Source organism: Colletes latitarsis, chromosome 7, assembly GCF_051014445.1.
Source record: "Colletes latitarsis isolate SP2378_abdomen chromosome 7, iyColLati1, whole genome shotgun sequence".
In the NCBI taxonomy this organism is placed as follows: domain Eukaryota; kingdom Metazoa; phylum Arthropoda; class Insecta; order Hymenoptera; family Colletidae; genus Colletes; species Colletes latitarsis.
This window is the reverse complement of record NC_135140.1, coordinates 21,451,273-21,463,294: the sequence shown is the minus strand read 5'-3', so window position 1 is coordinate 21,463,294 and position 12,022 is coordinate 21,451,273. Positions and strand designations below refer to the sequence as shown.

The 12,022-nt window shown below is 42.6% G+C and overlaps 1 protein-coding gene across 5 annotated transcripts in view; it reads left to right on the top strand.

Moving 5' to 3' along the window:
• Nucleotides 1–12,022, top strand: part of LOC143343479 (venom dipeptidyl peptidase 4) — a 199,812-nt gene that overhangs the window by 58,338 nt on the left and 129,452 nt on the right. The gene's annotated exons all lie outside the window — the stretch shown is intronic.

The following is a 12,022-nucleotide window of genomic DNA, read 5'->3' as shown; positions in this document are numbered from 1 at the left end:
TCTGTTTTTTTTTATTTATTTATTTATTTATTTTGCGAATGTGTTTTTGGTTGCAATCAGGATTTTTATATCTGGAATTACCTTTTGCGTTATCGCTATGTTTATTAATATTTCTTTCTATTCGTTTTTCGAGTTAACGTGCAAAACTAGAGAGCCTGGAATGTACAAATCGAAAATTCCCATTTGTGTGTTCGTGATTTTCTATCTGATAAGTATGTAAACAGAAGCTTATCTATGCTATAATTTCTAACAATCCGAAATGTGTGTGCGGTGCTAATAAATCCAAATGTGTGTACAATTCTAACGAGTTCAAATATGTGTACAATTCTAACGAGCTCAAATGCGTGTACCATTCTGAATAGTTCCGTGTAGGCTACTGCTGCACTGGTCGAATTAACGTAACTCGATTACCTTAATCATTTCCAGCACTACCGAATCAATTCCAGTTACTCGTTTCTCTTTATACGTTTATTTTTTCGTACATTATAGGTAATTAAACGCTTAGAAGTACCGGTCCGGTCTTTGTTGACGTTCAGTATTTGTCTCGATCTCCTTAAAGGTGTCTTTCGATCAGAGGTGCAATGGACGATGAAAAGATTGCAATATCGTCCTTGTAATAGTTGAGTTCCCAAGGAGGTTTTGTATCTGTGACGCAATATCTTAGGCATGTTCTCGATACAACCAAGAGCAGTTATTCTCGACAGTCCCAACCTTTCCCAACGCGAACGAATCTTCCCTTCATGCTCCTCCGAGCGGAATATCTTGGCCACTTTCTTCTCTCTTCTTTCGCCGTGGCGTTTTATTTGTCGGTAGAGGGAATAATTTCCAGGTATTTTCAACTTTCGTATTTACGATATCGGCCGCGCCGGCGAAGTTTCCAAATTAAAAGAAGCGCGACGAGTGCATCGGGTAGGACGCCGGGCGTCGGCGAGCGGCGTTGCAGTTGCGGCGGAGGGCAATATTAGTTAAAGGAATTTTAAGGGCTGTATTTACGATATTGGCGCATGATCGTGAGAAGCAGCTATCGTCGGAAGCTGTTGGTCGGGGGTAGAGCTCCAATACCAAGCAGCTGCCGTTGATATGCACGGGACGAAACAGCGGTTCTCAGCCGTTGAAACGCGCGAATGCTAATGCCCTCGACGAACAAACGACGTCACTTTCTATGCATGAGCCAGCTCGAACGGGAAAGTGACTTTTTTTCGAATATCCGACCGATCGAACTCATGATATCAGAGATCACTTGTCCGAGGATAGTCTGTATTACAAATACAATGGAATCTGTCCGTACTCCCGTTATCCTACGTGCTACGCCATTGGAACACTCTACTATCTATTTTCTGTCATCCAGTTAACATCATACTAAACTGTTTCATTCAAGACACCAAATACATCTTACAAAGTTACACGTAGAAGTACTTTAACGTATAATTGTGAGAGCAATTAACAAATTCCACGCCTATGCAGTTCGTTTATTATGATTAGTACCAAAAAGAAATCGACACAAAGTAAGAAGAAGCGAGGGAACTTTAATTACTGGCATCAGGAATTGGTGGGGATTGATCGCGATCATATAAGCGGATAGATTCGTTGTCATATATCCGGGCACTACTGTAGCCACAAGAATTTGTTACCATCGATCATTGTTCCCTGAAAACTCATTAATTATTAGACACAGAACACGAAACGATACCCATTTTTTAACAAAGTTAAATATATTTAATTATCAGATATATATAAAATTAAAGTAAGGTCACCTAAAGGCTACCAAACATTCGAGATTCTCTAATTTTGTGAAAACCGGCCGTGCAACGATATAAAAGAAAGCACTTTGAACTTTGAAGCAAACCTTCCAAATACTTTCGAGCGACGCTGACGATGCATTTCCAAGCAGCGGCACCACTTCAAAGCCGATCGCGTCAAATCGTTTAAAATTCTTCAACCTTGAGGCGAATCACGGAGTTTTAAAAAAAATTTGTTTCGCGGTCAGTGACGTGGACTTAACGCGATATAAAAAAGGATGTTTAAATTTTAGATGGAGCGAATAAAAGCTGTAAAATTATTTACACTGATTAAAAAACTGTACAGAGAAATTTTTGTTTTTTTTTTAAACGTTACGATAACAGTTGCAAAAATATTTTCGTAAATTATATAGGTTTTTTGATTTTAAATGGAATGAAAATACACCGTTGTAAAAATGTAAATACGGAACAGAGAAAAATGTTTAATTTTAAATGAAACGAAAATAGTCTGCTGTAAAAATATTTACACGGTCGATGGGGGTTGTTCGTAATTTTTTATTTTTAAAATACGAACATCGTTCTCTCTATTTTTTAGGTATGTATTAAAACAAAACGTGGAACTCGTGCAACGCGCGCGGCGCGGCATTACCACCGCGCGATTAATCATAATGATTAACGTCGTCTCGTGCTGTAATTAATGCTTGTAATTAATGACAAATGTTATTATTACCGGCGGGTTACTTGGCGGGAATAAGTAAAACGGGGGTTGAAGTGAGTTACAGCAATGATTAAGATAATAAATCAGATCCATTTAGATACAATTGCGATGCAACAAAGCCGACAACCGAGCGACGGGTGACTCGGTGATTAGAGAACGCGACGAAGGGCGGAGGGATTCAACGAATAAAATCGTCGAATTATCGCTGTAAATGCTAAATAAACCGCAAGATATTTAAGCGATCGGAAATTAACAAAACACAGAAGGAACGGAGCAATCAGGGACCGCGACACGGAAGCGTCGTTTCGATTCTGTAAAATAAATATAACGCGGTGGTCGAAGCGAGCGTGGACGAGAAATAATACTAATTGGCGCCAGCAACATGCACAATAGCCGTCTAACGAATTTCCGGTCGCGAGTGTACACACGTAGGCGAGTTTGCTGATTATTGGAATTTTCCATCTGGCGTCAGAGGAACGTTGGCAACGAGGGGCCAAAAAGGAGCGAAACGAAAGAGAATATTGCTGTGCCACCATCCGGTCTTTGCATCATTAGGGGACGTCCCGCGCTTGTACGATACACCATGTCACGTTGCACGCCGCATAATGTGTACCTTCTGCGTCGAGTTTTATCTTTCGACGAACGTCACTGCACCCCGTACGTTCAATGAAGTCACGCGGCACAGCTCAAACATTCAACGCGGAAAATCGGCCTCGCCGCGAACTTCGCTCATTAACGCCACACTCGCTACTTTCACCTACCGACGACTCTTTTCTGCTATTTTACCTTCCTTTTCATTCTTATCGCTCACAGAGAAATATTCCTATCGGTGATAATTTCACCATACGGTATTCCACATTCCACGATGTGACCTAGGTTCATCAGGAAATCATAGGTACGATGATGTCCTAAACGTCGTCTTTAGATCCCATCGAGTGTTCCAAGTCTTTTATAATCGGTCGGATAGTGTCTGGGAATTCAGTTTTTATATCTATGATTGCAACTCTATAAACGTTGGGAGTTCTCCACCATTTTGGAGAACATTGCCTCGAGCCTAAAATAAACTGCCACAGCAGCGTGCATTATAATCCCTTTCAGATAACAGTCAAGCGTTCGTCAAAAGTTATTTTTCATTTTTGTTTGTATAATGGTCCGATGCAATTGTTGTGTTCCGCGTTAGTTTAAATAAACGGGATGATAAACGTCGGATGTCGCGATAATGCAGTCTGGTGGTTATCTGCGCTCGCTTCCCCGATACGATATTTATACAATGCATCGTGCTTTTTACGCGTCCAATAAACGTTGGCGCGTAAAATATTAATCACAGCGGCGATCAAGCTGCTGTAAATGTAAAAGATAAAACGGGAGTGATCGAACGATATTGGTCTTTGTAGGATTTTACAGTGGGTGGAGCCAGATAATACAGCAACGATGATGTGTTTACAGCTAGAGGTATATTGTACTACGCGAAGACTGAATCGCGTTGTTCCCTCATAAAGCAACGTCAAATTTTATTAACGATTGTACTTGGGTTGTGCTTTAAATCCTGTACAGTCGTTCAAATGTTGCTATAAAGGTCTATTTTACATTGGGTCTTGCTATATTTAACTGTTCAACTATCTGTCAAGTATTACTATGTTATTCCTGAGTTTAGAGTTGCTTAACTATCATATTTCTCAACTTTTCTATTTTTTTTTAACTATTGAATCACTGTCCAGGATTTGAAGTAGTATTATTTACTAATCAACTGGTTCTAAAGAGGATCTCCATTGCCGTGGTTTATAAAGATCTTCATCGGGAATGGAAGAACCGGTTAACGAGGGACAGTGGTCATAAAATAGTCGTGTTCCTCGGTTCCGAGCGACAACCATGAAGATTTAATACCGGCGGTCATCGCGAATGGCACGATGGCGCGTCGAGGCGTTATTTATTCATCATTCGCCGGCCGATAAAACTGCCGGCGCCATTCGATACGATGCTCCCGTGTCGTAACCCTGAATACTCAGAATCGGTCGCAAATGACGCCCGGTAATCACTGCGTTGTTTTTCGCGTCGCGGAGTAAAAGGATTGGAGCGATTGCGGTCGAAAGATAAACATTTCGATCCCCCGCGGTCGCGTAAGGAGCTTTATTTGCGTTTTACGATTCCGAAAGTTTACGCGGCGGTATTTGTTCTTGGACGATGGCCCGATAGAGACTGGACGGGGGTGCAATTGGAGCAAGCAATTTAATTTTGACGACTTCGATGCCTTTTAATTAAAACGGACGTCTATTTTCTTTGACGATTCGACTTTTTTCCTGTATGAAATTTCTGCCCCGTTTAAACAGGAGCTGCAACGCGCCCCAGTTCCTAAACTCGCCCTGCATAGACAAAAAAGCAAACTTCTCTAATCCTTTGATTCCCCTATTTCTTCCACCTTCTCGTTCCCATGGCCGTCGAGGTTACGTGCCTCCCTGAAGTTGGCTGCAACTTTCTTCGACACCCTGTATTAGAAGGGATTTTGGAAGATCGCAAATTCTCAAGATGGGAAAAACAGGGCGCGAGTCGGGAGAGCAAACAGTTCGAACAAACTGGTTTTTACTCGGGTCCGAGCGACGCGATGATTTCGTCGGAAGCTGGGCGCGGGAAAAACCGTGGCATTAATTCGCCGAAGAGCAGGCTCATTAATTAATCATTATGCTCGCCGGGACGTCAGGTGAATGGTTCGTAGAGATTGAAAACGCGCGCAGGCGCCCGATAACAATGAACTATGGAAAACGGATGACCGATCAATTACCATGGAAAGCCTTTGACGATGGTCACAAAGAACAACGGACGCGCGCGAGCTTGTAGAACTCAGTTCCCGACAAAGTATCCTGCGACAAAATTCCCCCGCGGAGAACCCTCGTTTTAAAATGCCAACGCGATCGAGTCTATGGTTGTATCGATTCCTTGACGATCTCGAACGCTCCGTCCGTCTACCGACTGCAAGCAATAAACGATAGAAGCCACGCAGATGCCCAGCTTCTCCTTTCTTTTATTTTTTTCCCCCTCCACCCTCGACTACTGATATTGGAATTATTTGATCCTGGGTTATTTATGATTCGCTGCTTTCTCCAGAAACCGATTTTCAATAATCGCTTGCTGGTGAATTATGCATGGAACCATCGAGGTTTCCTATAATTTCAGGCGTGCTTTGATTCGCGAGCTGCGTCGATGGGTTTCGATTCGATCGGCATTTACGTTGAGGAACGCGAAGCAGCTCGTTCGTTACTACAATTTCATGCACGGTGCGAGCTGGCAATTAGTAACTTCGATACGTTGCAAGATCAATCGAGACCGTACCTTTAGATTATTCCATTTTTCGCAATTCGAATTTCCCACCTTTGCAAACTTAAAATAGTCATTTTGCCGGTTTCGAGATCGTTTATGAAATACAGACCCTCCCAAAGTTGCTAGTTTGTCCATTTCATCTTCTTTCAAACGAGCGAAAAAAGTAATTACAGTATTCCCTCGCTTATTGCCGTAATCCGCGACTCGGATTCTTGCAATTATATTGCTCCCGCTTCTGTCTACGTTTCTCCAGTTCGAATAGCCGACTATTGTGTAATAGGAAACCTATTTAATCTCGATTTGATTGCTAAAAAAGGAGCAGTACTGTACAAAGAAGGCTTTGTGTAGAAATTATTACGTTCCTATCAGATCTCCGGAATATAGTTTCTGTAGAAAGGCAACGATCATTAATTTGCGCGGACCAGCAGGCCACATAGTGGCGGGGAAAGTAATAATGCTCCAAAGTGAATTTGTGAGATCCAAAGTATACAGACGCTCTTGTGGGCAGAAGGGAATGTTGGTAAAGTTAAATTTGAGCGGTGGAGACCTAACTAGGGCCAATCCATAGAGTGGAAAGGCAATGATGCCTTGCAGTTAAGAGGCTTATCTCGCCCAATCCTTAAGCAAACACTAAAGTCCTGTCCATTGGGTCACGTAGCTTACGATGATCACTGATAATAAGTCTGTAAACGTCTGTCCTTCTTAGAAATGAAAGCTGTTAGAATTTAACCGCGTTTGTTCACGATTTAAATCAGCCAACCAGCTTAAATCATCGCTGACATGAAAATCTATCTTAACTTCGAGAACTTTAGTTTTTATTATAGCATTCCTAACGTTCCAAAATGTCTGTAGACTCGAAACTCTGGCAGAGGCGTAAAGTCTTGATTTGCGTTTGGTCTATTTCGCTGATGCTGTCTTACGCGTTCTCGCTAATAATCTTCCTGCTCTTGTTTACTCTCCCTGTTCTGCTCCATTCCGTCTTTGTCAGCATACCTGAACCATCGCGTAGGCATTCCAATCACGCCAGTCAATCGGGCACCCGAAACCTTGCATGGTAGATTACTAGACGCCGGTTGATCTCCACTTGAAGTCAATTATTATCCTGTTAAAGTCAATCGATCGAGGCTATAATTAAAATCAGACTAGGTAAACGTAGACACGTTTAACAAAACTTCCAGATTACTTTTTAATTAGTTCGGTAATGGTTATGTTGCTTGGTACATTTGCCACGGTCGAATATCTTCTGTCTTAACTTTCTAGCTACTTCTTCGGAGTTGGAACGCTCATGTTCACTCTAAATAGCTACGTCTCGAGCATTAGGGCATTTGCTTTAGTAAAACGTGTATCTGGAAAATAGTTGTGAAACTTCAAATAATTAACATAATTTATGTAGCTGCTATTTCATCATTCTGGGCATTCTCTTAATCATTCGAATCTAAAGTCTTGATAATATATAAATACTCTAATCTAAAGTTTATTTGATGGTAGGAATAATAATAATAATCTTGATCCAGATGAAATAAGAACGTCCAGTGGGATTTAGAGTCCGTTTAGAGACTCCGTTGCAACAATCGAAACGCAGATTAACGCATATAGCGAGACACTAGTGTCTTACGAACGAAGCAGGTATTGTCCAGCGTCGTAATTCGTCTTTCGCAGTTCTCAGGGGCCATCGTTCTCTGTATTAAACAGTGAACCAGCGAAAAGCAAGCTCGACGACTAGTCCGATTCACCGAATCGAGCACAGAGAAGTTTCCCAAGTCTAACCAGTTTTAACCAATACCGAACTTCGATCCTTAGAGTTCACCTCAACCCTTTCCCCCGCTCTGACTCTTATATACGTACAATTCACCTGTCGCGCCCGAAGTTCGGCGATTAGCGCGCGAAACAACTAATTGGTTTTTGAAAATACACCGATGGTTCGACGCTTTTGGCTCATGGAGCCCTTTAGACCGCTAAGGGGATTGGATACGGCTCGTGCTCGAGGAAAGAAACATGAACTCCAAACTTTCAAGTTCCCCTACGCGTCCAAGAAAGCACACTGCTCTACAAAATGTTGAGATTACGTAACTTAACCGGGATTCTGTAATGCGATTACCAGCTGTGGCTATGAATGTATAGCGGCAGGTTATCCTGTAAGCTGTGTGGTTCGTTCCCGTAAGTATTCGTGCTGGGAATACGCGATTTTAGAATACCAATTCGCTGGGACTACAATTTTTGAAGTTTTTTAAAATATTTTTCCACTTATTTGTCGATTTTAGCGTCATTTTGTATACCAGGTCGATGTTTCTTTTATTTTGCATGAAAAATACTCGAAATATTTACGGTAGTCAAGTTAAGGTGTGACATTCCATATATGAAGTGGATATTCGAGAATAAAGTTCATCTAACTCCGGTAGAATTTAACTTTACGCTGTCATATACTTTATGTGCATACCAACTGGTGCACACAGTGCGTTTAAGCTGTGTAAGATACTCGCCAGAGGGCAGCATAGGTGCGCACACCGGTGGAAGACAAAGTGGGGGATCTGCACGCGATATAATTGGTCCAAACTTCATCACCCTTTTGCGAGAAAACGGTGCGTCTGTGGCACGTGGTTCCTTTTAAATTTTTTATCCTTTTGTCGAGGGGAATACGTACAAAGTCAAATAATAATTTTATTTCGATTATACCACCGATTCAGATGTATGAAAGGCGCGAACAATATTTGTTAAATATGAACGCACGTCGCGGGAGTTGAATAGCGTAATTCGTTGAATACGGTTTGCAATAAATATTGCATTTCTCGCCACGTATGGTCCTTTGAATAATCACAGACGGTTCGGTGAATGGCGTAACGATGCTCCCGGTCTTTTCTAAGTTTGTTTGTTTGCTTTCCGTGGACCGCGACATTTACATTTGGGGCAGAACGAGTTATTGTGACGCGGGACGAGATTTATAGTTGACGCGTTGCTTAGAGCTTGCTTTTTTCTGGAGGTTTGAAAAGGGACGGCGTGTTGGTCGATTTTGATCGAGACGAAATAGAAATGCAGTTACTCGCGTTCGTGCTCGTGCAAGGGATGTGGATATCGAATAAAAGTCAAGGAAATCGAGTTTCGGACTAATATTTTTCGTACTTTTTTCCTTGTATTGTTCGATCGAAACTCTGTGATCGACGACTGTATATTGTGAAATGACTTATTCTTTAGCATCGAACAGCAAACCATTGACAATCGGAAGAGGAAAAAAACCTTTGCATATTCATTTTTTATTGAATTCATTTTGCAAGTAGATTCACATACTATACACTATTTCCTTTAAATTTTACGTTCAATCAATGATTAATTACAGTCCAGGCTAGTATCACGATTGGTGCTTATCTCTTTTAAAAAATTTTTAATCAAGCTGGAAGCTGAACCGAAATTAAAATTATAACTCGGCGTTCCGCTTCGTCCGAAATTTCTGAATCACGGCCAGAATTAATTTACAACATAAATTAAACGAAACTGGCACAAAGAGAGGATACTATGGGCACACGTTGCGCCACTGGAGAACATTTAGTTCGTAGGCGTGCAAGAAACAGCCGCGACGTCGAGCGGCGTATCGCGCGCTGGTCACAAGATAAATTGTAGTTTTAGCGGGCTTACTTTGTCCGTTAATGTATTCGGGAGTCACTGAAAGGAAAGTTTATGGAATTAAAGAAGTTGCTCGGTAGTGGCGGGCCCCCGGTACCAAAACCGAAAGGATTAAACTCGAAGGCGGGAAACGTTGGGAACGCGATCCGAAAGTTCTTGCTTTCATTCGCGATTAACCGAATCGCCGGCCGAGTCGAACGTTAAAACGTTTAAATCAACCCAGGAGCTCGGTGGCGTTTCGCGCACGCTGTCGTTGAACGATTCGTCAACGGGCACGCGAACCCTCGCTTTAAAGATCCCTTATCATAACCGTCAGACCGTCGAATCGAGCGTGAAATTTATTTATCCTGTGATTAAACTCGACCGGAGACCGGTATTATTATTACTTAATTGAGGGCTCGTTCGCACGACTGTGGCGACGCCACTGTACGCGTGAGGTTAGGTTCCGAGGCCTTATCCCGACGCCATTAAGTAATTACTCCCACACGAGCGTTTTCCCTTAATGGGCATAATAAATACGTTACGTTCCCGATAAGAAGTATACCGTAAGCGACGAGAATAATTCCACGTTATGAATTTTTTATTCTCTCGTAAAATCCACCGTGCGTTCGAGGTTAGGGTTGAAGCTGCGATTAAAGAATCACGTAGGTTGAACAAAGAAAATCAGGGCATTCGCCATTTTGATTTGAAATATATAAACGAGGAATTTGACCGATTTCTTGGTTAACCTTGAACTTATCGTCGAACAACGTCGGGGGATGGGGGAGAATATATGCATGCGGCTGATAATTTTGTGGGTGGCGCACACGTGTCGGCGTCGACAGGTGCGAGGAGCGTTTGAAAAATTACCGATGATTCCGGGCGTCGCGTCGGCACGAAGAAATTAATCCAGAACTTGAGCACGCGTCACGAGCCCCGATGCACGCCGGATGGCCAATTTTCGTGATGCATTGCGGCACTCGACGTGCAAATTGCAACCACCGTGTACAAGGTTTCGACGGGGGAGGGCATTGGCGCGGAGGGTCCTTTTCTATGCGATCACCGGTGTCCGTGGCTCGAGCTTGAACGTCCGTTGCACCCTATATCCTTCTGATCATGATCCCCGAGGACCATTACTGACGGAACTGCTCGATAGACCTGCATCGTTGATATGAAATTCTAGGAAACTGCGATAGATCACACTGGCTCATTTGGATCTCGGTCATGTCATTAGGCGAGATTAATTGCGACCTAATTCTTGTATCAACGTTGCGATTAGTACTCCTCTTACATTTAACAAAAGGTATTTCCTTGAAATTGAACGCAGACTATCTGCAACGAAGCTTAACCTAGACACCTACACTTTGGAAAATCTACTTTTAGGTATTCCCAATCCTCGTCATAATCTTAAGGAGCTGCCATTAGGTATTACAGCATCCGGTTAACCCCTGTCGGAGCATAGGTTCCGGTTCACATGGGATCCCCTAATGATCCCGACGTAAACCTATCATGGACCTAGTAGGAATCTGACATAGACTCAACGAAGACCCAATTATTGTAGTTGAATTAAACAGGTTGGAGATATTCTCAGGCTTTGTTGAGCGTAGAAACTTGTGCATTAGGCTGGGAACTTCTCAACACTGGAACTCAAGTTCCCCGCGCGGAATCCTATTGTTCTATTGTCGTGGAATTTGTGCCAGCAGGCGTTGCTAAAATAATCAGCTCGTCAAGCACGGGGTGGGGGAGGCTGAACGAATCCCTCTCGCTGGAAGCAGTTCGATCGGATTTGACGATAGGCTGCGACGGTTCATGGAAATGCCCCTGATCGGAAGACTTATTCGATCTGTCGGCGCCAGTCCTTCCGTGCGAGTAATTTTCTCTTTGTTCTTCCTATTATCGACTAACAATGGAACTGGTGTTAACAGGAATTCTCGGTTGCGGGGGGATTAAGATCCCGCGGCGTCCGAGCCACGAATTGCTGCCATTTTGCGGAACTCGCGAGCGTTTTGTGAAAAGCCAGACACGCAGAACTCGGAATATTGCGTTAATTAGTTAATTCGGCCATTGGGGGCAACGCGAGCGAGAAATACGAGGCCCGCGATTTCGTTGCTCGGTGTTGAATAAATTTTTACTTTTTATTTGTTCGAGTAGTTTGTACAATTGACCAGGAAAACGGCTGGTTCACTTTTTGAATCCAAAGATTCGTTAACATTCTGTTCCATGAAGGCCTTAGGCATCGATTCTAATGACGAGGTCAATTTAAACAATGTAATAATTAACTCAACGACAGGGATAGAAGAACGGTTAGAATTTTCGAAAAATAAAACGCTTGAAGAGTAACGCAGTTCACTGGGTTTTGTTGTATCAATAAAAGCCCATGTAAAATTCCGTTGGTTGTTTCGGCGTATGGAAACGGTTCTGCAAAAAATACTCGACGAACGCGTATACCGGCGAGAAACATGAGTCTTAATTAAAGAAACAAGTTCGCGCTAGCGTGTACGCGTTGTCGTTAATAGTTGTTTCGACAAATACTTTTAAGTTGTGCCAACAGTCCGAAAGTTGATTGGTACCAATGTTTATTCGCGCCAGTGAGCCAGACTTTGTTTGTTTTACATTCACCGGGTGTTTCGTAGATGATGGACACGATTCTAGAGGACAA